The 26,983-nt window shown below is 46.6% G+C and overlaps 1 protein-coding gene and 1 pseudogene across 1 annotated transcript in view; one reads left to right on the top strand and one right to left on the bottom strand.

Moving 5' to 3' along the window:
• The window catches only part of TIAM1 (TIAM Rac1 associated GEF 1), a 446,951-nt gene that overhangs the window by 336,830 nt on the left and 83,138 nt on the right, over window positions 1-26,983 (bottom strand). Inside the window, exon 2 of the mRNA XM_033232292.1 lies at window positions 14,914-15,034. The gene's annotated coding sequence lies outside the window, so the exon portion shown is untranslated. The remainder of the gene's footprint in view (window positions 1-14,913; window positions 15,035-26,983) is intronic.
• LOC117096755 lies at window positions 2,518-3,242 on the top strand (annotated as a pseudogene).

Raw genomic sequence — 26,983 nt, forward strand, 5'->3', positions numbered from 1 at the left:
TCCAAAGAGAAGCACGTCCAAGATGTTTCTTGGAATGTTTCCTTGACTTTCTGCAAGAAGCAGGTCGTGTTTAACGGTGCCAGCTCCTCCTGTAGCTCTATTGTTAGGAAGTGTCATTCCTGCCCCTGGGCACCCTGCCTCCCACCCAGATCTCAGATTCTTCAAGGCAGAACAGGTGCTTTCTCCCTGCATACTGCTTTCCTGGGCCTGGGAAAATGCAGAGCACATACTCAAAGGACCTCAGTGAAGGACAGCACTGACCCACAGAGGCACCAGGGGGACAGGGGGACTCTCTTCCCTCCTTGATAGTTGTATTAGTCTGTTTTCATGCTGCTGATAAAGACATACCTGCGACTGAGTAATTTATAAGAACAAAGTGCAATGGACTCACAGTTCCACATCGCTGGGGAGGCCTCACAATCATGGCGGAAGGTGAAATGCACGTCTTACATTGGTGTCAGGCCAGAGAGAATGAGAGCCGAGCGAAAAGGGTTTCCCCTTTTAAAACCATCAGATCTCGCGAGACTTATTCACTACCATGAGAACAGTACAGAGGAATCCACCCCCATGACTCAATTACCTCCCACCGGGTCCCTCCCACAACATGTGGGAATTATGGGAGCTACAATTCAAGATGAGATTTGGGTGGGGACACAGTCAAACCATATCAAGAGTCCATCAAAACAGTCTTTGTGGGCTTCAGAATTCATTAAGCAGCTCTAATCCACCTAGTAGTCAATTAAGCTAAGAAGCTAAACTGAGATTCTCAGAGGAAAAACAAAGGTTCGTTCTGGATGGATATGGCTGAGGTCCCACATGCTACGACAGGCCCCGGCATCTTCATCATCCCGTGGAGTGATATGCAGCTCCGAGGCCAGCATAAACCAGGCCCAGAGCCACAGGCACTGCCAGCCCACCAAGCCACAGGCTTGCCACAGCGCCATCCATCACACTGGCTAATACCAAGCTGCCCAGCCACCGGCAGAGTTGGCCACGGGGACAGGAGGGCTTGGTGACTCTGGCTGCCAAACAGCAGCATGTTTGATTTAATATTATCATATTTTTCTCATGAATTTTTAATTTCAGATAATTCACCCCGCATTCCTTTTATAGATGTATATAAACACACTGCATAGAGGGAAGTTAGCCAAGTCTACACATGGCTGAGTAATCCAATTTCAATGACCTTGATGATCCTAACGTAAAGAAAGACACTGGGCCTAAGTGGACCAGAGTCTGCAGTTCAGAGAAAGAGCAAACGCAGAGGCTTGGGAAGGGTAATGGGAAACGTGGCCAAGGACATCCCAGGAAGGACGGACAAGCTCCGAACCAACACAGCAGAAATGTGGAAGTGAAGCAGTTTGTTCATAGAGAAAAGGATGGACAATTAAGCCAACACTAGGCAACAGGCTCTGGGAGAAACTCAGTACCAGACAGTGAAAAAGTGTGTGTGTGTGTGTGTGTGTGTGTGTGTGTGTGTGTGTGTCAGAGACACAAAGAAAGAGAAAGAGAGATAAAGAGAGAGTGAGAGATACAAAAACTAGTGTTTAGAAAGATGGTTTACAAAGGACATGCCCAGGAAAATTTGAGAGTACTTCGTAAGTGCAAGGATACTGAAAATGACAAAGAAAAAGAAGGGTCAGTGCTAATACCCAGACTAAAAATCCGGTGGCTGGAAGACTGGAGGTGATGCTAACAGAGATGAAGAAGTTGGAAGAGTAAAAACAGTGAGTTTGGGTTTCAGGTTGAAATTCCGAGATTGGCAGACCACCTTACAGAGGGCACATCCTAAGGTGATCGATCCCAAATGATCCATGTTTCTTATATAACCCCTCCCCTTGAAAGTAGGCAGGACATGATAAAATGATGGGATGTGGCCGGGCGCGGTGGCTCAAGCCTGTAATCCCAGCACTTTGGGAGGCCGAGGCGGGCGGATCACGAGGTCAGGAGATCGAGACCATCCTGGCTAACACTGTGAAACCCCGTCTCTACTAAAAAATACAAAAAACTAGCCGGGCGAGGTGGCGGGCGCCTGTAGTCCCAGCTACTCGGAGGCTGAGGCAGGAGAATGGCGTGAACCCGGGAGGCGGAGCTTGCAGTGAGCTGAGATCCGGCCACTGCACTCCAGCCTGGGCGACAGAGCGAGACTCCGTCTCAAAAAAAAAAAAAAAAAAAAAAGATGGGATGTCACTCCACAGATGACATTTCATTATGTAAGACTTCATCTAAGTAGGCTGGGCCTTGAAACAGCAAACTGCCAAGCTCAGGAGTTCAAGACCAGCTGGGCCAACATGATGAAATCCTATCTCTACTAAAACTACAAAAAGTTGGCCAGGCATGGTGGCACACACCTGTAGTCCCAGCTACTGGGGAGGCTAAGGCATGAGAATTGCTTGAGCCCAGGAGGCGGAGATTGCAGCGAGCCAAATCGCACCACTGCACTCCGGCCTGGGCCACGGAGCAAGACCCTATTTCAAAACAACAACAACAAAAAAAAAAAAAAAAAAAAAGGTTATAAGCGCCATGGCTATGACTAGCATCGAATTGCTTGCCGGTGTTTTAAGAAAGCGAGATACCTGGATTGGACTCTGGGGTGTTCTCCAAGGGACACCTTCATCACACAAACTCTGTACTTCCTGAAATCAATACAGCACTAAGTTACATGCACCAAATTATAAAAGACTTATCTATAATATTTTCTCACTGAAATTCTCAAGGCTTTTAATATCTCCAGAATATATTCTTCCCTTTCCCATAAGACTCAAAAGTAATAAAAGCTCTAATAAATCTATAAAAAGTCACCACAAAAAGTAGAAGATGAAGAGGACTCTGATGAAGAAAGCGATCATGAGGAGATGAGTGAGCAGGAAGAGGAGCTTGAGGATGACCCTAATATAGTCAAAGGCTATCAAGACCTGGAAAAAGCAGTGCAGTCTTTTCAGTACGATCATGTCCTGAAGACAGGCCTAGATATTGGGAGAAACCAAGCGCAAGATGCATTCTACAAAGGTGAACTCAGGCTGAATGGGGAAAAGTTATGAAAGAAAAATAGCATGGTCAAAGTGGGAGATACATTGATCTTCTCATTGAGAGGATAAAGAAGCAGGAACAGAGACAGTGATGAGCATTCTCCTGAAAAAAGTATTTGAAGACTGAAAGTGAAAAATAGAGTGGTGTTATGGCAGTGGAAAAACTTAAAGTTGCCTAGAAGAGAATCTCTAAATAAACGGATTGCTTTTTAGCAATAAAGCTGCTTTTTAGTGGTAGAGGAAAGGGTCAACTGAAAAAGAAAAATAGAAAATTGCCATGTTGGAACTGCCTGTGGAGGGGCTGTGTGGCAGGAACGGCGGGTGTCTACAGGTAGTGAGAATGGCCTCTAAGCGCTGAGGTGACCTCCAGCTGACAGCCATTAAAAAGCCAGGGGGCAGGGCACGGTGGCTCACACCTGTAATCCCAGCAGGGAGGCCAAGATGTGCGGGTAATGAGGTCAGGAGTTCACAACCAGCCTGACCAACATGGTGAGACTCTATGTCTACAAAAATACAAAAATTAGCCAGGCGTGGTGGCACACGCCTCTAGTCCCAGCTACTCGGGAGGCTGAGGCAGGAGAATCACTTAAACCTGGGAGGCAGAGGTTGCAGTGAGATTGCGCCACTGCACTCCAGCCTGGGCAATAGAGCAAGACTCCATCTCCAAATAAATAAATAAATAAAATTTTAAAAATAATTAAAAAAAGAAAGTGCAGTAAAATGAATACATTTCCATGGGTTAAAAAGGAAATGGACAAAAAAGGGGGAAAAATAAATGTGCTACAAAGACCGACATGATCTGGCATGCTTGACCTCACTGAACCTTCTATACGCTCCTTCTTGCTCAGCCTGGTCCAGGCACACTGGCCACATTTCTGTAGCTCCCACTCCAGCACGAGCTGTTATTACCTCTTCCCAGAATGCTCTTCCTCCATAGCCACATTTTCTTCCATTGTTTGCCCAAAGCCTTTCCCATAAATGCCTACCCTAACCAATGTATTTTTAACTGCACTTCAGTTACCTCACGAGCTGCTGTACTTTTATCCAGACCATTTATCAGCTTCTGCCATGCTATAAGATTGACTATTTGTTATGTTGTTTTCTGTCTCCCCCTGCTAGAATGCTCCACAAAGACCGATTTTTGTCTGTATTTTTTGCTGATAAATTCCAACAGTTCAGAACAATACATAGCACAAAACACATGCTCAGGAAAATACTTACTGAATGGTTCAAGGCAGTCATTAAGCAATGAGATGGGTCTACATGTATTACTATAGTAAGATGCCCATGAGATTTCATAAGGTTAAAAATTTTAAGAGCATGTCAGAAAACAATATGTGTACTATGATCTTTTTTATACATGTATAAAACAAAAACTCTCCTTTCCCAGCAATCCATTCCTGAAGTCTTTTTTTTTTTTTTGAGACGGAGTCTCGCTCTGTCGCCCAGGCCGGAGTGCAGTGGCCGGATCTCAGCTCACTGCAAGCTCCGCCTCCCGGGTTTACGCCATTCTCCTGCCTCAGCCTCCCGAGTAGCTGGGACTATAGGCGCCCACCACCTCGCCCGGCTAGTTTTTTGTATTTTTTTTTTAAGTAGAGACGGGGTTTCACCGTATTAGCCAGGATGGTCTCGATCTCCGGACCTCGTGATCCGCCCGTCTCGGCCTCCCAAAGTGCTGGGATTACAGGCTTGAGCCACCGCGCCCGGCCCCATTCCTGAAGTCTTAACATGGGCCAGAGCAAGGTAGGCGTTCACACAGGAAGGGGAGGCCATGGTGTCACTGAGTAGGGTGTCCAACCCGACCCAGCAAGGTGAAGAAGGGGCCATGTGGAACAGCAGCCCAGTATACGTGTCCAAGCCGAGCATGACAAGGAGGGCATGCACGTGCGAGGAGGTAGAGCCAGGAAAGAGAGATTGGTTACATACATGCCAATTGACCAAATAAGTAAAGATATGAAGGATAATGGGCACCAGAGTTTTGCTTGCTGGAGAAACCATTTAAATGTGGAAAAGGAGAAAACTAGAATGAACCTTGTGGAGCTGAATCAGAATTGAAGGCATCAGTGTGAACTCATATGTGTGAAGATGTAATTCCCTAGTGAGCGTCTTGGGACAGTGACTCCTCAATAAGCAATGAGCACACCTTAAGCCCAGATTTTGGTTTCTATGTCCCAGTGTCAACTAAAAGAAACCACGACTCCTTAGAGAAATGGCTGGTTCCCCTGCTGGGGCAAGCAAAGAATAAGATGAGCCTAGAGTCCAGGTGTGGTGGCTCATGCCTGTAATCCCAGCACTTTGAGAGGCTGAGTGGGGGGGGTAGATCACCTAGGTCAGGAGTTCGAGACCAGCCTGACCAACGTGGAGAAACCCCACCTCTACTAAAAATACAGAATCAGCCAGGCATGGTAGCACATGCCTGTAATCCCAGATACTTGGGTGGCTGAGGTAGGAGAATTGCTTGAATCCAAGAGGCAGAGGTTGCAGTGAGTCGAGATCACACCATTGCACTCCAGCCTGGGCAACAAGAGTGAAAATCCAGGTTAAAAAAAAAAAAAAAGAACCTAGAACATAGGCTAGAAAGTAAGGAAGTACTCAAATAATGATAGCACAGAGAAACAAGCTGCTCTCAGCCAGATGAGTGGCAATATGAGCATCAAAATAATTTTATTTTTTATTTTTTAATTTTTTTTTTATTTTGGAGACAGAGTCTCGCTCTTGTCACCCAGGCTGGAGTTCAGTGGCGCGATCTCAGCTCACTGAAACCTCCACCTCCCAGGTTCAAGCTATTCTCCTGCCTCAGCCTCCTGAGGAGCTGGGACTACAGGCGCCCACCACCACGCCCGGCTAATTTTTGTACTTTTAGTAGAATGAGAGTAATGGAATACAGGCCACTGAACAAGACACAGTAAACTACGAGTTAATAGTAGAACAGCTCAAAATCTGGACCACCAGATAGATGGGAAGCGCTAGAACACAGCAATTCTGTGACGCTGCTGCCAAAAATGCAGAACCAGATTCTAATCGTGAGAAAATTATCAGGCAAACCAAAATTGAGGAATCTTCTAGAACACAACAACAATAGCCTGCCATCCTCAAAAGTGTTAAGGAAAATCATGGCTGTCAAGGAAAAACTGAGGAACTGATCTCAATTGAAGGAAACCACTACATGTGATGCATGATTCTGAACTAGATCCTTTTGCTTATAAAGGACATTCCAGGAACAACAGGAGAAATCTGATTGGGGTCTGAGGACTAGAGGGTGGTAATGTGTCCGTGTTAATTTCCGGATATCAGTGGCTATCTTGTGATTACGTAGGAGAACGTTCCTGGTTGTGGGAAGCACATGCCGAGAATTCCAGAGTAGCAGAGTGTCAATATGTCACCACACTCAAGTGGTTCCAGAAGGGGGTTGTTGGAAGAGAAATGTCTTTTGTGCATTATATTCTCATCTTTCTGTGACTGTTTAAAATTTGTATATTATCTAAAGAATAAAACATTTGCAAAAAAAGATAGGTTGGTCCACAGATCATTTCTGGAAGGGTGCAGGAGAGACGGAGGAGGCTCAGGAAGGAAGACGCTCCTATCAGCTCTGCAGGGACACTGTGCGTTCTCTGCTGGCACAGAGAGGGTCATACCTGGCGGAACCTGGGACCAGGCGGAACCTGGGAGCAGGTGCATGAGGATCAGCAGCCTCCCTGCCGCCCTGGCAAGGGTGAGCTTCCTCGAGCTCCTGTTCCCACATCCGCTTGTCACTCAGGGCAAAGGGCCTTTGCCAGGGAAAACTGGGAAACGTCTGCTGCATTTGGAAGATTCTTTAAGATAAGATGAAAAAGTTGGCAATTTTCTCACACTGTTTCTTTCTTTATTGTTTTAGGTTGCAAAGAGGTTTGTGATGTACTACAGTTGATCAACATTCATGTTTTTAAAAGTTTTTACTTGGAAATGTTTTATGATAGGTATGTAATCCCCATGGACTCACAATATGGCTTCAACTATTCAATCCTAGTTCGCTATACTCTCCCAACACTGGCTTATTTATTTTAAGAAAATAAGCATCCTATTCTATCATCCATTAATACCTCAACACTTATTTCTAAAAGAGAAGGACCTTTTACTAAACATTATTGTACCCACCCAGACCCCAAAAATCCTTACCACCACCAATGAACCATTCCCTGGTTAAATGTCCCTGATTTTGTCTCCCTCTCTCTCCTTCTCTCACAGTTGTCGTGTTCAAATCAGGATCCATACAAGATCCAACATTGCACTTGGTTGATTTGATTCTTCAGTTCCTTCCACAGATTCCTTCTATTTCTTTTCTTTTTGCAATGTTTTTCATAGTTTTCCTTTTCCAGTCCAACATCTTTGCAGTTTAAGATGCTCTTCTCTCCCTCCTTTTCACTGACTCCCCATGTCTCCTCCCTGATCATTTTTTTTGAAGAAAGTTTCTTATTAACAAATCTTCCGTGGGCCCAGAATATGGCACTTTACATTCAGGCTCCGGCAGGGAGCTCCGTGGAGGAGGTAGAGAGCTCTGCTAATTCCAGCACCAACTTCACAGACAACAAAAGTGCAAGTGAATTCCACAGAAACACCCAGACAGTCATTGCTCTACCATTAACCGAGATTTGGGTGCACCACTGTCCCTCTTAGCTTCCTCATCTTTAAATTAAAGGGATTCAGAAAGATCACGATAATGACAGCAATGACAAGGACATTAACAGGATATTTACTGTTTGCCCAAAGGTCCCTCGAGATTCCTTCCAGTCAAGACTTTCTCTGTGATTTTAAGTATCAAACACACTTAAATATATAAGTGAAGAACAGTATTCTGGTTAGGGGGCAAATATTTCGTAAATGACAAATGAAAAGTAAGACAACGATAACAAGGGAATGGAGACCACAAATGTAGATGACAAAAGAAAACTTCAGTCATCAACATATCTAAATTTGAATAACACGCTGTGTTTCAAAGCACTTTCTTATACATTAGCAAACCTCAGCCACACTAATAGGTAAATGATAAAGAATGGTGTAAAAGGTTAATGGTGGAACCTTGCGTACGCAGGTGTTTCACTAAACCAGTGGATCTCAACCAGGGTGATCTTACGTCCCCCAACCTCCTGCCTCCAGGGGTCATTTAGCAATGTCTGGGGACATTTTGGTTGTCCCAACTAGGAGGGTGTCCTGACCTCTACAGGGAAGAGGCCAAGGCTGAGCTGAAACATCCTTCAAAACTTGGCACAGAATGCACCACAAAGAATTATCCAGTCCACGCTGTCAGCAGTTCAGAAACGGAGAGATCCTGAGATAGGCAAGTCCCCTTGTTATCCAAGTGCAACGGTACTAGGCCAAGGGGACTTGGGAGGCTACCGAGGCCTGAAGCCACAGGAAGTCAGACATCCCATGTTATAATCCTCCACACTGTGGGCTACCCTAACACATGAGGTTCGATAAGAAAACAATCAGTAAGGTGCGGTGGTTCACGCCTGTAATCCCAACACTTAGGGAGGCCAAGGTGGGCGGATCACCTGAGGTCAGGAGTTCGAGACCAGCCTAGCCAACATAGTAAAACCCGTCTCTACTAAAAATACAAAAATTAGCTGGCCATAGAGGGCAGGCGCCTGTAATCCCAGCTACTCAGGAGGCTGTCGCAGGAGAATGGCTTGAACCTGGGAGACGGAGGTTGCAGTGAGCCAAGATCACGCCATTGCACTCCAGCCTGGGCAACAAGAGCAAAACTCTATCTCAAAAAAAAAAAGAAAAAAGAAAACTGTCCTGGTTTGGTTTTGTTACCAAGATAGACCACGATATATATTTCTGAATCTGAACTATTCCCTCAATGTGTTCATCTTGGGACACTGTACTTACCAGACACTGTCCAGCTGAAGAATTTACCCGCTTAGCAGGCCTGTCTCTGAATGACAGCACCTGCACTGATTTAGACAATAGGCACCTGCATCCTTGGGAACTCTTTACTCTAATGGGAGCAACCAACAATGACTACATCCATGAGAAAAAGTCAGATGGCCGTTGAGTGCCATGATGAGAACACAGCGGGAACAGGAAGGGGAGGGGAGGGAGGGGGCTGGGGAGAGGGCTGCTACTTAAGCTTAGGCTCTCAGGGAAGCCTGCCAGGGGAAGCGATATTTGAGCAAGACCTGAAGGAAGTGAATGGCTGGCCAGGCAGAGCTTGGAGGGAGAGTACTGGGGGCATGCAGTGGGAAGGCCTGCAGCAGAGGCACGCTGCTTGTATTCTAGTCCCAGAAGGAAGGCATCTGAAGTGCCCTAAATGAGGAGGACAGGAGGTGAGAGGGAGGCAGGACCAAATCACTTCAGGCCTCCTAGTCCCAGCAGAAAGTCTGGCTTTCAAACAAATTATAATGGGAAGCATTGGAAGTTCAACCAGAAGAGTAAGGGGACTTGATTGCTATTGATTGATTGAACGATTGATTGATTGAGACAGGGTATTGTTCTGCCGCCCAGGCTGACTGCAGATCAAAGATCACTGTGGCCTCAACCTCCCAGGCTCACACCATCCTCCCACGTCAGCCTCCTGAGTAATTAGGACTACACACATGTGCCACCACGCCTGGCTAATTTTTTTTATTGTTTTGTAGAGATTGTCTGGCTATGTTGCCCAGGCTGGTCTTGAACTTCTAGATGCAAACTATTTAGATCCCTCTAGCTACTGTGTGGAGAATGGACATTATGCAGACAAGAACGAAGAAGAAAACCAACTGAGAGGCAATTGAATTAAGAATTTTACTGAAATTTGGCCGGGCACAGTGGCTCACGCCTGTAATCCCAGCCCTTTGGGAGGCCAAGGCAGGTGGATCACAAGGTCAGGAGATGGAGACCATCCTGGCTAATACAGTGAAACTCCGTCTCTACTAAAAATACAAAAAATAAGCCAAGCGTGGTGGTGGGTGCCTGTAATCCCAGCTACCCGGGAGGCTGAGGCAGGAGAATGGTGTAAACCCGGGAGGCGGAGCTTGCAGTGAGCCGAGATCACGCCACTGCACTCCAGCCTGGGCGACAGAGCGAGACTCTGTCTCAAAAAAATAAAAAAGAATTTTACTGACATTTACTGAAATTTTACACCCAAAAAGAGAAATATCTGCAATTGATGAAGATATTCCAAAGAAGAATTCACACTCTAGAAACTACTTCAAAAGAAGAGAAAAGGCCCCAGATGTTTATTAGTGGTCTCTTTCCAGTAAGGGTGCTGGGCAGTGTTGCCTCCCCACCCCACCCCACCCCACCCCACCCCACCCCACCCTACCCCACCCTAGATAGCGTCCACAACCGGAAACTCTGGTGTGAAGCTATTAATAACTTTCTCCAACAGGCTGGGACTCTGGGATTGGACCATCAGAGGGTGATGAAGAACACCCACTACCTAGGAGAAGCCTGGCCAGAGGGAACAATGGGCAAGGAACTTTTGGACCAGAGTAATAGTGAATGTAAGCTCAGATCTGCCTCCTGTGCTCTCTCTCATATTTTGTGTTCTCAAGCATTCTGGTCTCCTAGTCTTCAAAGAGCCAACTGGAGTCAGATGATACATGGGAAAAACGGGTGCTGAGACTCTCCATTCTCTTCCCCTCTTTTTCCTCAGGGTGCTTTTCCTCGTGCTTATTCTTCCCAGCCAGCACGGCAACAAGATCCATGGCGGACTCACACGCAGGCTGGGGTGTGGATCTAGAAAATGCACCAAGGCGGCTCCTCTGCAGGTTTTACACAGCAAGCCCCAGACCAGTCTAGCACGTTGTAGACTCCAACTCCCCAGGAAGTTAGCCTGAGATCTGAAGGTGAAGACACTGCCCATATTAAGGAGTTTGTCCCCTCCTCCCTGACACACCCCAGGCAGTAGTGGGTGGGTGGTCAAGCATCGGAGGATGATCCTCTGTCCTAGCCTTTCTTCTACCATCTCCTTCGACCACACACACATAAAGGCAGATAACAAAACCCCACAATCTGTGCACCACTTCGGAAGTGCCACTGTTCTAGGCCGGGCATGGTGACTCACAACTGTAATCCCAGCACTTTGCAAAGCGGAGGCAGGTGGATTACTTGAGTTCAGGAGTTCGAGATCAGTCTGGCCAACATAGTGAAACCCCATCTCTACTAAAAATACAAAAATTAGTGAGGCGTGGTGGTAGGCACCCGTAATCCCAGCTACTTAAGAGGCCGAGGCTAGAGAATCACCTGAACTGGGAGGCAGAGGTTGCAGTGAGCCAAGATCACACCACTGCATTCCTGCCTGGGCAACAGAGCGAGACTTTGTCTCAAAAACAAAAATGAAAAAGGAAGTGCTACTGTTCAAGAACAAGTATAGACATCCCCACATCCTAAGAGGTCCTTCATCCACCCAAACTTAAGCTTCACACTTCAAAGACTGTTAATTACACATTATGACACCAATTATATCTGAATGCATTATAAAACAGAATCTTTGCTAAGCAATTTTACTGTTTTAATTCTTTTCTTCCACCATTTTTAATAATTAAACTCTTGTTTTTATATTCAGATGCAATTAAAAAAGAAGTCCTTTAAATTTTCAATCTATTTCATCTTTTTTACATAAAGAATTCAATAGCCATCCATTATAATGTAGCATGCAATATAGCCAAAGGACAAAATGAATAACTTAGATAAAACAAGATGAATTCCATTTAGGGGGAAAAAAATACAAGTCTACCTATTTTGAAAGCCCTTAGCATGAAATAGTCAATAAAAACATGGGAAACTCCCGAACAAACACAAATAAAATAAACCACATGGTAGCACACTCCTATGAAAGAGAAAGCTTTACTCTGTAAAGGAAGAGGGGACAGCGAATCGGGTCTCAAAATGCTGAATTTGAGGCTGGGTGCGGTGGCTCACATCTGTAATCCCAGCACTTTGGGAGGCCAAGGCAGACAGATCACTGTAGGTCAGGAGTTCGAAACCAGCCTGGTCAACATGGTGAAACCCCGTCTCTACTAAAAATACAAAAAATTAGCTGGGCGTGATGTGCATGTATGTAATCCCATCTACTCAGGAGGCTGAGGCAGAAGAATTGTTTGAACCTGGCAGGCAGAGGCTGGAGTGAACCAAGATCATGCCACTGCACTGTAGCCTGGGCAACAGAGAGAGGCCCTCTCTCAAAAAAATAAAAATTTAAAAAATTAAAAATGCTGAATTTGGGGACTGCCAGCATTCAATTATCGATGAAGTAAAAGGACACCATTATTTAGTGTGAACCTACCCATGCTGAATTCCATTTCAAATATAAGGATAATGTCTCACATTACAAGAGTAAATAAGGAAAATTAAATAATTTCGACCCTTTTGTGTGTGTGTGAGACCTGATCTCGCTCTATTGTCCAGGCTGGAGTGCAGTAGTGTGATCATGGCTCACTGCAGCCTCAACTTCCCAGACTCAGGTGATTTCTCCCACCTCAGCCTGCCGGCTAACTGGGACCACAGGCATGTGCCACCACACCTGGCTAATTTTTCTATATTTTTGTAGAGATGGGGGGGGGGGGGTCTCTCCATGTTGCCCAGGCTGGTCTCGAACTCCTGGGCTCAAGCAATCCTCCCGCCTCAGCTTCCCAAAGTGCCGGGATTACAGGCATGAGCCATCATGTGTGGCCAGTTTTGATACTTTTAAGCCACAGTTTGTGAGCTACAAATTTCACATTCACATGTACTAAGGCTGAACGGTGTGTCCAGGACAAGGAGTACTTCTGTGTGATCCATCTACTACAGCCTTATTTATCCTTTGTGTCTCTTCTAACCCAAAGATCACCAAGCTTTTTTTTAAAATAAAGGGTCAAATAGTAACGATCTCAGGCCTTATGGGCCATATTTCACAACTACTCAACTCTGCTATGGTACCAAGAAAGCACAGCTATAGATAACATGCACACAAAGGAGTATGGCTATGTTCCAATAAAACTTTATTTACAGAAACAGGCCCACAGGCTGTGTGCTTTGCTGACCCCTATTCTAGTTCTCAGAGTGCTAGAAAGGACTGAAGCAGAGACACACTTAAGACACTCCTATAAGAATACAGCAGGAATAAGCAAAGAGATCCAGTTGATGCGAATGTATCCACCAGGCATAACCGATTACACCCAGGAGTATTCTTGTAAGAAAAAAAACCAAGTCTAGAGGTATTAGGTTGGTGCAAAAGTTAATTGCGGTTTTTGCCACTGAACGTAATAGAAAAACTGCAATTACTTCTGCACCAATCTAATACCAGGGAGGCATCATTTCTCAACAACCACAACTCTCAAGACATGAGGGCCTCTCCCTCACAGAAGCAGTGACATTCCATCATGGAGTTTGTCCCCTGAACTGCATGTCCACTGGAGGTCTTTTTTTTTTTTTTTGAGACGGAGTCTCGCTCTGTCGCCCAGGCTAGAGTGCAGTGGCACCATCTCAGTTCACTGCAAGCTCCACCTCCCGGGTTCACACCATTCTCCTCCCTCAGCTTCCTGAGTAGCTGGGACTACAGGCGCCCACCACCATGCCCGGCTAATTTTTTTGTATTTTTAGTAGAGACCGGGTTTCACTGTGTTAGCCAGGATGGTCTCGATCTCCTGACCTCGTGATCCGCTGGCCTCGGCCTCCCAAAGTGCTGGGATTACAGGTGTGAGCCACTGTGCCCAGCCCCCTAGAGGTTCTATAGTGACCTCTCCAAACTGCCTGCCTAAACTCCCCCCCCTTTTTTTTTGAGACCAAGTCTCACTCTATTGCCCAGGCTGAAGTGCAGTGCTGCAATCTTGGCTCACTGCAACCTCCGCCTCCCAGGTTCAAGCCACTGTCCTGCCTCAGCCTCCCAAGTAGCTGGGATTACAGGCACCTGCCACCACGCCCATCTAATTTTTGTATTTGGAGTAGAGACAGTGTTTCACCATGTTGGCCAGGTTGGTCTCAAACTCCTGACGTCAGGTGATCCCCCACCTCGGCCTCCCAAAGTACTGGGATTATAGGGGCATGAGCCACCACTCTGGGCCAGCCTGCCTCTTCTTGTGTCTAGCAGCACACCAGGGCTGGGGATACAGGCTGTGGTCACCAATTCAAATGAGGTAACTGGTCTACCAGGGAATTACCCTACCCAGGAACTAATCACCTACTCAATGAGCGCTCAGAAGATAAGCCTTGGCACTCCAGCTTTGAACTCCTACCTGCTGAAGGGCCAAGAAGAGCCCAGGGAGCCCAGAGCAGCCGTGATCAACCACTGTCACTTCACAAACCCCAAATACATGGGTTCTTCCCTCTCCTGGACACACCTTCCCCTCATACCTCACAATCCGCCCAGAGCAAATTCCCTGTCAATTTGACCCTCAAAGAGTTCCAGAATCTGCCTCATCTCCACCACCAGCAGCCCATCGCCAGTACCAGCTACATTGCCAGCACCCTCATCACTGTCACCTCCTAACTGGTCTCCCTGACTTTGCTCTTGCCTCATTTCCAACAGAATAGCGTCATGTTAAAAAAGAAGAGGCCAGGAGTAGTGGCTCACGCCTGTAATCCCAGCACTTTGGGAGGCTGAGGCAGACGGATCACTTGAGGTAACGAGTTCAAGACCAGCCTGGCCAACGTGACGAGACCCTGTCTCTACTAAAAATACAAAAATTAGCCAGGCATTGTAGCGGGCACCTGTAATCCCAGCTACTCAGGAGGCCAAGGCAGGGGAACGGCTTGAACCTGGGAGGTGGAGGTTGCAGTGAGCCAAGATAGCGCTACTGCACTGCAGCAACAGAGTAAGGCTCCGTCTCCAAAAAAATAAAATAAAATAAAATAACAGAGGGTGAAAAATCAACAAACAGCAGGCACAGATTTGGGGCTAGATAATAGTCAGATCAGTGAAAAAGCAAATGTATTCACGTACCCTTGATGCCCCCTAGAAAGTCCTTCAAAGCAGATGACAGGGCGTATATGAGAGTGTAAACTGCTCAGCATATGACGGTCAGGCTTCTGAAGCTGTTTACATCTGGAACGCGACCATCAACCTGGAAGGTATGAAAAACAAACAAACAAAAAAAAACTTCTGAGTGACAAACAGCTTCCACAAAGCCCATCGATTTTATTCCACAGAAGAAAAAGAAATGCGTCATTTATAAAACTCTACCAGAGGAGGCAACAGCCATTGCTAATAGCAGAGGAAAGAAACAAAGGCCTTAAAACTAGAAGCAGAGGAGCAGAACCATCCATGACCTTGAAACCAAGATGGAGTCCACACAGAGCTAATCCCGGTGCATCACCCTAACAGCCTTCCACTGTAACAATATTCCCAGGTCAGCAACACAGTTTCAACCAGGCTCAGAATCCTGTTCAAGGAAACAAGATGAGTAATACGTTTTTATTCTATTTTTATTTTTATTTTCTTAAGATGGTTAAAATTGGGCCAGGCGCCATGGTTCATACCCTCCTAATCCCAGCACTTTGAGAGGCTGAGGCTGACAGATTGCTTGACCCCAGGAGTTCAAGACCAGTCTCGGCAACACGTCAAAACACTGTCTCTACAAAAGATTAAAAATACAGGCTAGGGACAGTGGCTCACACCTGTAATCTCAGCACTTTGGAAGGCTGAGGTTGGTGGATCACTCGAGGTCAGGAGTTCAAGACCAGCGTGGCCAACATGGTGAAACCCTGTCTCTAATAAAGATAAAAAAATTAGCCAGGCATAGTGGCATGCACCTGTAATCCCAGCTACTTGGGAGGCTGAGGCAGGAGACTCCCTTGAACTCGGGAGGCAGGGGTTGCAGTAAGCCAAGATCAAGTCACTGCACTCCAGCCTGGGTGCTAGAGCAAGATTCCATCTCGGAAAAAAAAAAAATTGGCCAGATGTGGTGGATCAAGCCTGTAATCCCAGCACTTTGAGAGGCTGAGACACGAGAACTGATTGAACCCAGGAGGCGGAGGTTGCAATGAGTCGAGACGGCACCATCGCACTCCAGCTTGGGGGACAGAGTGAGACTCTGCCTAAAAAAATAAAAATAAATTTAAAAATAAAAATGAAAAAAATCAGCCTGGCGCGGTGGTGTGCACCTGTAGTCCCAGCTACTAGAAAGGCTGAGGTGGGAGGATTCCCTCAACCTGGGAGGTCAAGGCTGCAGTAAACCATGATTGCGTGATTGCACCACAGCACTCCAGCCTGGGCAACAGAGTAAGAACCTGTCTCAAAAAAAAAAAAGAAAAAGTAAAAAGAAAAAAAGGTTAAAATTTTCAAAGCTAATATATTCTTATTTTATTTTATTATTTTTATTTATTTATTTATTTATTTTTAAATGCAGCGTGCAGTGGCATGATCTGTAGCCTCGAACTCCAGCACTCAAACGATCCTCCCGAGTAGCTGGGACTACAGGCGTGTGCCACTATACTTACTTAAAAGCTAATATATTCTCTTAATAAGGGAGGGAACAGGTTTCAAAGAAAGACAGAATTAAGATGAATGAGTAAAAGTTGAGGCAGATTTCAGGCTTGAGACCAAGGCAGGGCTTCTTAACCATGAGAAGCAGCCTATAAGCGCGGTGACTGGGCCCCTGGCAGTGAGCAGTGATCCTCTTACAGGTCTTGATATCAGGCGAGGCTGAACTAGAGATCTGAGGATCCCAATCAATTCCAAGGTTTTATGATGGGTCACATCAAAGCAAAAAATTATTCTGACACTTTCTACACATGGTAAGGCAGACTTTATTTAGGATTACTACAACAGGTGTCAAGGTCATTGCAACAGGGAGAAAGATTGGGCTCAATTCCAAATACAGCAAAGACGTCTGGAGATCTGTAGCCCATGAGCAGGGGGAGGTGTCCGTGGAGGGGAAATTACTAAGAAGAGACATGAAAGTCAGGGGGATTCTTGCTAAATCAACCTAACAGGATCCCTGCTGAAGGCAGTTTGACGTAGACAACAAGGATAGGAACTAGGAACTTGATCAGGTGTGATCAGACATCCAGAATAGAGGATATCTCTCTAAACTCATCTAGCAGCTCTCTAACTTTAGCAGAATTCTTGCTAAAACTAGCTGGGAAGGCCTGGAAGGTGGGTTGGGCTAAAGGCCTAGCTGAGAAGGGGGCTCAGAGAAGCCGGATTCAAGTTTGGTCAAGGAGCGAGTTTTCATCTGTAATAGTAACTCCAGGGAACAAACAGAGGTCCTGATACCTCGAGGTGGTGCCCAAGGCAATAGGGAAGTACTAGGCAGAGCAAAGAGCAGAATCCAGGTGTCCCAGCCCCAAGCTCAGCAGGGTGAGTTACAGCTGCTGCCCGGTAATACCTGACACCGCATAACACCTTCTAGTTTCTCCATTTCTTCCCAAGTATAATTATAATTATTGCGCTTTTTTGCAAAATCTACAAATGGCCGTTTCTAAACATCAAGCTACCATACAATAAGAGGAAGCTACCTTTGCACATAATGCTGTGTGAGCAATTTACATACAATTCCCCGTGATACCGAGGCAGATTGATTCATCATCGTGAAGATAATGATGCTTTTCAAAGTGGAGTTGTAATGACAAGCATACAAATAAAATAGGCCAAAAAAAACTGAAACTAAAAGACTGGATTTAAAAGCTTCTGGGAAAAACCAGGAAGCTTGCGATCACTAACAGAATTACTAAATTACCCTAGCAAAGTTAAATAAAGTTCCATGATCCCCAAATCCAAAGGAAAGCATTTAAAGCTGACCCCAGCCTGGTCAACACAGCAAGACCCCATCTCCACAAAAACTTCTTTTAAAGATTAAGTGGGCGTGGTGGCACACACCTGTTGCCCTGGCTACTTCAGAGGCAGAGGCAAGAGGATCATTTGAGTCCGGGAGTTCCAGGCTGCAATGAACTACGTTCACAACACTGCACTCCAGCCTGCGTGGCAGAGTGAGACTCCCTGTTTCTTAAAAAATAAAAATAAGACCGGGCGCTGTGGCTCACACCTGTAATCCCAGCACTTTGGGAGGCTGAGGCGGGCGGGTAACGAGTTCAGGAGTTAGAGACCAGCCTAGCCAACATGGTGAAACCCTGTCTCTACTAACAATACAAAAATTAGCTGGGTGTGGTGGCACACGCCTATACTCCCCGCTACTGGGGAGGCTGAGGTAGAAGAAGCGCTTGAACCCAAGAGGCAGAGGTTGCAGTGACACGAGATCGTGCCACAGCACTCCAGCACTCCAGCCTGGGCAACAGAGTGAGGCTCCATCTCAATCAATCAATCAATCAATCAATAATAAAATTAGCCAGGTGTGGTGGCATGCCTGTAGTCCTAGCTACTTGAGATGCTGATGTGGGAGGATTGCTCGAGTTCAGGGTTCAAGGTTACAGAATATCCATTTCTAAAATAATAATAAAAGTAAAAATAGGGCAGGTGAGGTGGCTCAGGCCTATAATCCTAGCACTTTAGGAGGCTAAGGCAGGTGGATCACCTGTGGCAGGAGATCAAGACCAGCCTGGCCAACATGGTGAAACCCCGTCTATACTAAAAATACGAAAATTAACTGGACGTGGTGGTGGGCACCTGTAATCCCAGCTACTCAGGAGACTGAGGCAGGAGAATTACTTGAACCTGGGAGGCGGAGGTTGCAGTGAGCCGAGATCAAACCATTGCACTCCACCCTGGGTGACAAAAGCAAAACTCTTTTAAAAAAAAAAAAAAAAAAAGGTAGAAATAAATAAAGATGACACAACTGCCTTCCTTGATCTCAAAAGTGCGATCTACTTGCTGGGCAGAAGTCATTTAAGAATCCAAAAGGGTTGGCACACATGGTGGCTCACGCATGTAATCCTAGCACTTTGGGAGGCCAAGTCAGGCGGATCACTGGAGGTCAGGAGTTCAAGACTAGCCTGGCCAACATGGTGAAACCCCGTCTCCACTCAAAAAATAGAAAAAAAAATTAGCCGGGCGTGGTGGTGCATGCCTGTAATCCCAGCTACTTGGGAGGCTGAGGCAGGAGAATCGCTTGAACCCAGAAGGCGGAGGTTTCAGTGAGCCAAGATCACACCACTGCACTCCAGCCTGGACAACAGAGTGAGACTATCTCAGAAAAAAAAAAAAGGCCAGGCGCGGTGGCTCACGCCTGTAATGCCAGCACTTTGGGAGGCCAAGGCAGGTGGATCACGAGGTCAGGAGATGGAGACCATCCTGGCTAACACGGTGAAACCTTGTCTCTACTGAAAACACAAAAACTAAATTAGCTGGGCACGGTGGCGGGTGCCTGTAGTCCCAGCTACTTGGGAGGCTGAGGCAAGAGAATGACGAGAACCCGGTAGGCGCCACTGCACTCCAGCCTGTGTGACAGAGCGAAACTCTGTCTCAAAAAAAAAAAGAACCTAGAAGGGCGATGTGCTAAATACTCTCGGGTTGCCCTTCAGGTGACGGTCCCTCTTTTTCCCCTGGGATCTGTGCCTGAGAGGCTGCCCTTCCTCACCTTCTGGCCCTGGTGAGGCACCAAGGGCAGGGATGAGGGTAGGAGGAAGGTCAAGACAGTAAGAGCACTGACACCCTGCCTCCTCCCCACAGCAGCACCTGGAGGTCTCTTCATCGCAAGTCCCTGTTTCTCTCAGGCTTCAGTTCTAGGGAACAAAGGGGCTTCCTCCTGCTGCCCCAGGGGACCCAATCCCTGTCTTTCTTGAGATAGGGTCTCATTCTGTCACCTAGGCTGGAGTACAGTGGCACGAACATAGTTCACTGCAATCTTGAACTCCCGTGCTGAGCTTACATGATCTTGCCCCTCAGCCTCCCAAGTAGCTGGGACTGAAGGCACACACCACCACACCATACCTGGCTAATTTGGGCAGCAGCAGGGGTGGACTGGTAGAGATAGGGTCTCATTATGTTGCCCAGGCTGGTCTCGAACTCCTGGGCTCAAGCAGTCCTCCTGCCTCAGACTCCCAAAGTGCTAAGCTTACAGGTATGAGTGACCGCACCCAGCCGGTCTGCTTTTCTTAACTCTGTGAAAACACCTTCTCCCGTGACTCTCTTCTGTCACCTGTGAGTGTGCCATATATTTTCCTGCCCAGCCTCTGACTGACAACAGTAGAAGAAGAGGGGCAGAGAATTTAAAATTGGATTTTCTATCTTTGCCCTCAACGGAGAGGGAAGAAACAGAGAACTTGATCTTTAAGCTAGATTTTCAGGCATGGGTAGGGGGCAGGTATGGAGCACTGTTCGAGGAGCCTCCAAGTGTAAGAGTGTCAGTGAAAACCTTGAATTTTCTTTTTTTCTTTTTTTTTGAGACCGAGTCTGGCTCTGTCACTCAGGTTGGAGTGCAGTGGCACGCTCAGTTCACTGCAACCCCTTCCTCATGTGTTCAAGTGATTCTCCCGCCTCAGCCTACCAAGCAGCTTAGATTACAGGCGTGAGTCACCATGCCTGGCTAAAACCTCGAATTTTCTACACAAAATTGTGTGTATGTATGTGTGCATTTTTCTGAAAAGAGAAATCCAGAAAGGAAAAGGTCAAAATGTTTCTATATCCGCAAAAGGTGACCAAAAATTTTAAGAGACAATGCTGCCAGAAAAAACACTTAGAAACAGCCACTGTCTCCCCAGAAGAAGAAAGAGGAACTGGTACGTGGCGGGCACCCAGGTCAGCTCCATGAGCAGGAATGCCACCTCTTCCCCTGCCAAGGGGTGCTGGGCTGGAGGAAGGACCAGCACCACCCCCCAACCCTGGCCACCGCCCACCCCAGAGGGGGCAGCTGGGATGGTACATTCCTGCAAATCTCTCACAGCTCCCTCTCAACACTCAGTGACATTTGCAAAGCTCATCAGCCCAGCAGGTGTCGGACGCACAAGCAACAGCAAAAACAGTTCCCCGGCTGGGGAAAATCTCATCGTGTTGTTCTGAAAACCTCCAGGCTGCTGAGAGTCTCCAGGCAGCAAACCAGGAGGGAAGAAATACTCAGGAGACAACAGAACAACAGAGTGGACCACACAGGAAATGCCCAGGTGGGCACAACGAAGCCCCGAGCTGTCTGCAGATTCCTGCCCCAGGTGGGGAGCAGTCAGCCCTTCCGGAGCCCATATCCGCCCCTCGGGAGCTGTGCTGGGAGGATCGGCGGCTCCCTCCCACTAGGCTCGGTTCCCCCTTTACCACACAGACACAATCATTCAGAATGAACCTCACAGGGCTGTTGTGGTATAAAGTAGAAAATGTGCTTTGTATGTCAGCAAGACCCAGGAAATGCCTTCAGAAGTATGTTAGGATAAGTATCAAAGCTCTTCTGTTTTCTTCCTTGCAGGGGTGATCATGGGTACAAACAAACAGCAGGTGACAAGGGAGGCTGATGGAATCAACTTCCCAGTTCCACAGGGCCCTTGCCCAAAGGCAGTGGCAAAGGCTAGGTGAGGTGGCTCACGCCTGTAATCCCAGCACTTTGGGAGGCTGAGACAGGCGGATCACCTGAGGTTGGGAGTTAGAGACCAGCCTGACCAACACAGAGAAACCCCATCTCTACTAAAAATACAAAATTAGCCAGGCGTGGTGGCACTTGCCTGTAATCCCAGCTACTTGGGAGGCTGAGGCAGGAGAATCGCTTGAACCCGGGAGGCATAGGTAGCAGTGAGCCAAGATCGCGCCATTGCAGTCCAGCCTGGGCAACAACAGCGAAACTCCGTCTCAAATAACAATAATAATTAATTAATTAATAAAGGGAGTGGCAAGCCAGCAGGCAATGCCACCTGAGAGGGGCGGGAGTCTTGAGTCCACAGGGAGCCCTACGATGGTCTCCACCTCCCATGCCGCGGTCCCTTTTCCTGCTGTGCCAGTGTCCTCAGCTCAGAGGCACAGGGCTGTTGTGGTTAAGAGCCTGGATGGGGAGCCTTGGTGGATGCTGGGTCTTGCCATGAACTGACTGGATGGCCATGGACAAGTTATATCATCTCTCCGTGACTTAGTCTCCTCATCTATAAATCAGGATGATCATAATCATAGTACTGTTTCTGTGAGGTATAAATAAATTCAAACAAAGTTCTCAGAATAGTGTCTGCGCTGGGCTCGTTGGCTCATGCTTGGAATCCCAGCACTTTGGGAGGCTGAGGTGGGCAGATCACTTCAAGTCAGGAGTTCGAGACCAGCCTGGCCAACATGGTGAAACCCCATCTCTACTGAAAATACACAAATTAGCAGGGCATGGTAGCACACGCCTGTAATCCCAGCTACTCGGGAGACTGAGACAGGAGAATAGCTTGAACCCAGGGGGCAGAGGTTTCAGTGAGCCAAGATCATGCCACTGCACTGCAGCCTGAGCAACAGAGCAACTCTGTCCGAAAATAAATAAATAAATAAATGAAAACAGCGTCTGGTGTGCAGCAATAACTCAATAGACGCTGGCTGTCATATGTCTCGCATGTTTCAGTGAGTTTCCGAGAACCATTTAACAAAGAGGCCTCTGTGCTCCAGACACTGGCACCACTAGCCCATGAGCCTACTACCACATGGCCTTGATCCTAAGATGGGTTTTGTAACTTAATGTTCGTACAATTACAACAGACATGCACGTTTAACATAGATTTTCTCATCTATTAAATGGGGATAATAACAGCATCTAGCTAACAAGATTGGTGGAGGATTAAGGATTAATATATGCAGAATGCTTCGAACAGAGCTTGGCACAGCGTACTTATCAGAAATTGTCCTCTGCAGTTATTTTCACCGTCATTATAGTAATTGATCTGACCTGCTGCAGGCCTTCCCACTGCAATCAAATGTGGAAATTCTTCCTCATCCCTCGCTCAATCCGGGCATCACTTGACCCTGGTACCAAAGATGCATGGTCTGGGGCTAGCAAGGGAATGGCCTCAGTAAACAGAAAGATGCTGTGGAGTTTCAGGCATTTTCTGTGGTTTTCCCATTCTGTTAGCTTCCGAGAATTACTCATTTACAAAAAGAACATGGCGGTCGGGCGCAGTGGCTCACACCTGTAATCCCAGCACTTTGGGAGGCCAAGGCAGGCGGATCATGAGGTCAGGAGATCAAAACCATCCTGGCTAACATGGTGAAACACCATCTCTACTAAAAAATACAAAAAATTAGCTGGGCGTGGTGGCAGGCGCCTGTGGTCCCAGCTACTCTGGAGGCTGAGGCAGGAGAATGGCGTGAACCCGGGAGGCGGAACTTGCAGTGAGCCGAGATAGCCCCACTGCACTCCAGCCTGGGGGACAGAGCTAGACTCCATCTCAAAAAAAAAAACAAAACAAAAAAACAAACAAAAAAAATATGGCTTAGAAATTGCTGAGTTGCATATTAGATGCAGGTTGATTTAAGGTTTTTTTTTTTTTGCCCTTGGGAGTAATTTTCAGGTCACTATGTTGGCTTCTTGGTGGCACCTGGAGCACAGCTGGCCTCCCGTCAGTCTGAGGGCCTCATGGAAAATAAACCTTTAGCAGGGGCACACACGGAAAACAATCAGAAGTGGAGAGAGAAAGTAGCAGGAAAGGGGTCCCAGTACAGTCCAAGATCAGTGAGTGAGCCAGGAATTGAGACAATCACTAAATCAGAGGCCTCCACTGTCCATAACAAAGTCTGAAATAAGTTCCATCACATCACTATTTTCCCTTCCTCTGTCACCTTAGCTGGTGCCTCGCTGCACTGGAGACTTGAAGAATCATTAGTGTGTTCTTGCAGTGCTATAAAAAAACACCTGAGACTCGGTAACTTATAAAGAAAAGAGGTTTATTTGGTTCACAGTTCTGCAGGCTGCACAAGAAGCACGGCACCAGCATCTGTTTCTGGTGAGGCCTCAAGAAGCTTCCACTCGCGGCAGAGGCAAATGGGGAGCAGACATGTCACAAGGTGAGAGAGAGCGCAGAGAGAGGAGGTGCCAAGTCAAACAATCAGCTCTCCCGTGAACTAACAGAGAGCTCCCTCATCACCATGGGGACAGCACCAAGCCATTTATGAGGGATCCACCCCATGACCCAAACACCTCCCACCAGACCCCACCTTCCATACTGGAGATCACATTTCAACATGAGATTTGGAGAGAATAAGTATCCAAAACTTATCAGAGAATATTAAACCAGTAAGGATATAGTCAATGAAAGGTAGAATCCTAAGAGCACGGACTCTGGGTCAGATCACCTGGATTCAAATCTTGGTTCCCTCAACATTTAGCCATGCGACCTTGGTCCAGCCCCAGGTACTCTGTGCCTCAGTTTCCTCATCTGTAAGATAAGGATGGCAGCAGCTAACAGGCAAGTGAGGTATAAATGAATTAATATATATGAAGCTCTTGGAAAAGTGGCAAACAACAAGCACTTACAAACCTGTAGTCCTTTTTTTTTTTTTTTTTGAGATGGAATTTCGCTCGTGTTGCCCAGGCTGAAGTGCAATGATGCAATCTTGGCTCACTGCAACCTCCACCTCCCGGGCTCATGCGATTGTCCTGCCTCAGCCTCCTGAGTATCTGGGATTACAGGCATACACCACCATGCCCAGCTAATTTTGTATTGTTAGTAGAGATGGGGTTTCTCCAAGTTGGTCAGGCTGGTCTCAAACTCCCGACCTCAGGTGATCCGCCCACCTTGGCCTCCCAAAGTACTGGGATCACAGGCCACCGCTCCTGGCCAACCTTTAGCCTTTATTATTCTTCAGTTCCTGCACCCTGGGAGCCCTACAGGAAAAACCTGTTTGGGGTAGAGAGGGGAACTTTCCCAGCTCCCTGCAGCCAGTGAAATGGGAAGACAATTAGAGACCAACAGAAGAGGATTCAAACTGTAGTCGCTCCATACATAAGTTACTGTGAGCTGGTTTATTATTACTATTATTAGTTTTAGACAAGGTCTTACTCTGTCTCTCAGGCTGGAGTGCAGTGGTTTGATCACAGCTCACTGCAGCATCAACCTTCCCAGGTTCAGGTGATTCTCCCACCTCAGTCCCGCAAGTAGCTGGGACTACAGGTGCACACCATCACATCCAGCTGATTTTTGTATTCCCTTGTAGAGACAGGGTTTCTCCATGTTGCCCGGGCTGGTCTCAAACTCCTGGGCTCAAGTGATCCCCCCTCCTCAGCCTCCCAAAGCGTTAGGATGACGGATTACAGGAGTGAGCCACCGCAGCTGGCGCTGTGAGCTATTTTAGTTACGAAGTTCTCTGAAACTCATCTTCTTCACCAGCTACATAGGATTTGGCCACTTCCTGGAATTGCTGTAAGAAATGAGACTACACCACGTAGGTATTAAATAAATGTTATTTTCTTCATCTCTTCCCCTTCCTTGGGGTGCAAAGGAGGCAATCAAAGCAAACACTGCATTCTTGCAACTCTCAGAAAGCATGTCACCTACCCAGATCAAGGCCCCAGGGTGCCCTGAGACATCATGACCAGCTAGAAATAGTGATGTTTTCCTGCCAAGAAACCAAGAATCGGCGCACTTCACCAGGGCACACCCATGTGGCCTGTCCTCCAATGCTGAGACGTCAGCCATTTTCCACCCATGGCCCAGAGAGCAAGAGTCAGGAAACGCAGAGAAAACAGCGAAACAATCTGGGCCTGGAGTTCTCAGCAAATCCTGATTCTAACCAAAAGTTATGGGAACAACTTGACAACTACTTCATGAGGTGATGTCCTTTCATTAGCAAGAAAGGCTAGGGCAGGTCATTTTTATATAAACATCTGAAGGATAAAGAGTGTAGATAAATGTCTAAAACAATGCCTAAAACGGCTGCCTACTGCCTGCTTACACAGCTTTTTCCTTCTTTAGACAAATGATAAAACATCAGCACTTCTGAATATAAATCATCTTCAATTAAGACATTTCTGTTGGAAAAGCACTTTTAGCAGGACAAACGAAGTATCTGCCACTGTTCTCCAACTTGGGTCTTTCAAGGTTGGCAGGGCGATTTATTTTTGTTGATTAAACAAAATACAAATGGAAAGGGCCTAAAAATTGATTAGCCAATTAAACTCAATGATTCTCAACAATGAAATGTGCATTATTAGCTTTGCCAGAGTTATAAAAATGTCTCCTAGCTTTACTGCCATTTTCACGATTTACACCATTGATATTTGTGCTGACAGAAAGATTAAGTAAGGACTGGCTGATGCAAAATTTGTCTTCTCTTTTGCTGGAACGGAAGGAAGAGAAACGATTAAGGGCTTGGGCCATTTCAGGAAGAACATCTGTACTGCATTGGTAATTCTTGAAAGAACGATCTGGATTGAGCAAGGGAGCTGTTGTCACTCATTTTGTGTGTACTTGTTCTTTAGTAAATTACAGATTCACTAATAGGGGCCAATTTGTTGAGATGACAACAATCATAAATATCCAGATTCTTCATTTTCTCTTCTCATTTTCCAAGGGGATGAGTGTCCAGACAGGCAGCCAACCAAATGATGGGTGTCAGATGCTTTTGCAAAATCGATCCATGCACAGAGGGACGCCATGAGCCTATTTCAGTTCAGAACAGTTTTTCTTAATTGCCACCGTGAGGTCAAGATCACAACTGCAATAAATTTACTTACAATAGCCCAAAACCCGAGGCAGTAGAATGCTGATGCTTCCTGGTGGTCAGAGCAGGAATGTTGCTGGCTGCTAAGCATTTTTAAACTTGATTGTATATAATTGTTAATCACTGACCCATTCTCCAACCCTTCTGGGCTGGAAGATGTTGCTAGGCAACGAATTTTGCTCTAGATACTTTCTGAAAGCTAGTGAGGCAAAAACCAAGTGTCAACTAAGTAAACACTAACCATTAGAGACAGGTTCAAATAAAAAAGGGATGCCTGGCTTCCTTAGAGCACACCCATCTCGTGTCCTTTCTTAATGTAGACTCGTATTTCCTGCGCTTACAACTCAGCAAATAAGCAATCTTAGGTTGAACTGGGGGAAATTGCCCTTTTGGTAGCTCAATTTGGCAATTCATATGGGTCAACCTAATCAGAGGGAGGTTTCCACGGTCTGTGAAACAGAAGAACTCTTTTCCTCCACGAGCGTAATCATAATTGGGCCTTGCATCAATAACACAT

The sequence above is a fragment of the Trachypithecus francoisi genome, unplaced genomic scaffold (genome assembly GCF_009764315.1).
Source record: "Trachypithecus francoisi isolate TF-2019V2 unplaced genomic scaffold, Tfra_2.0 Lachesis_group14, whole genome shotgun sequence".
In the NCBI taxonomy this organism is placed as follows: domain Eukaryota; kingdom Metazoa; phylum Chordata; class Mammalia; order Primates; family Cercopithecidae; genus Trachypithecus; species Trachypithecus francoisi.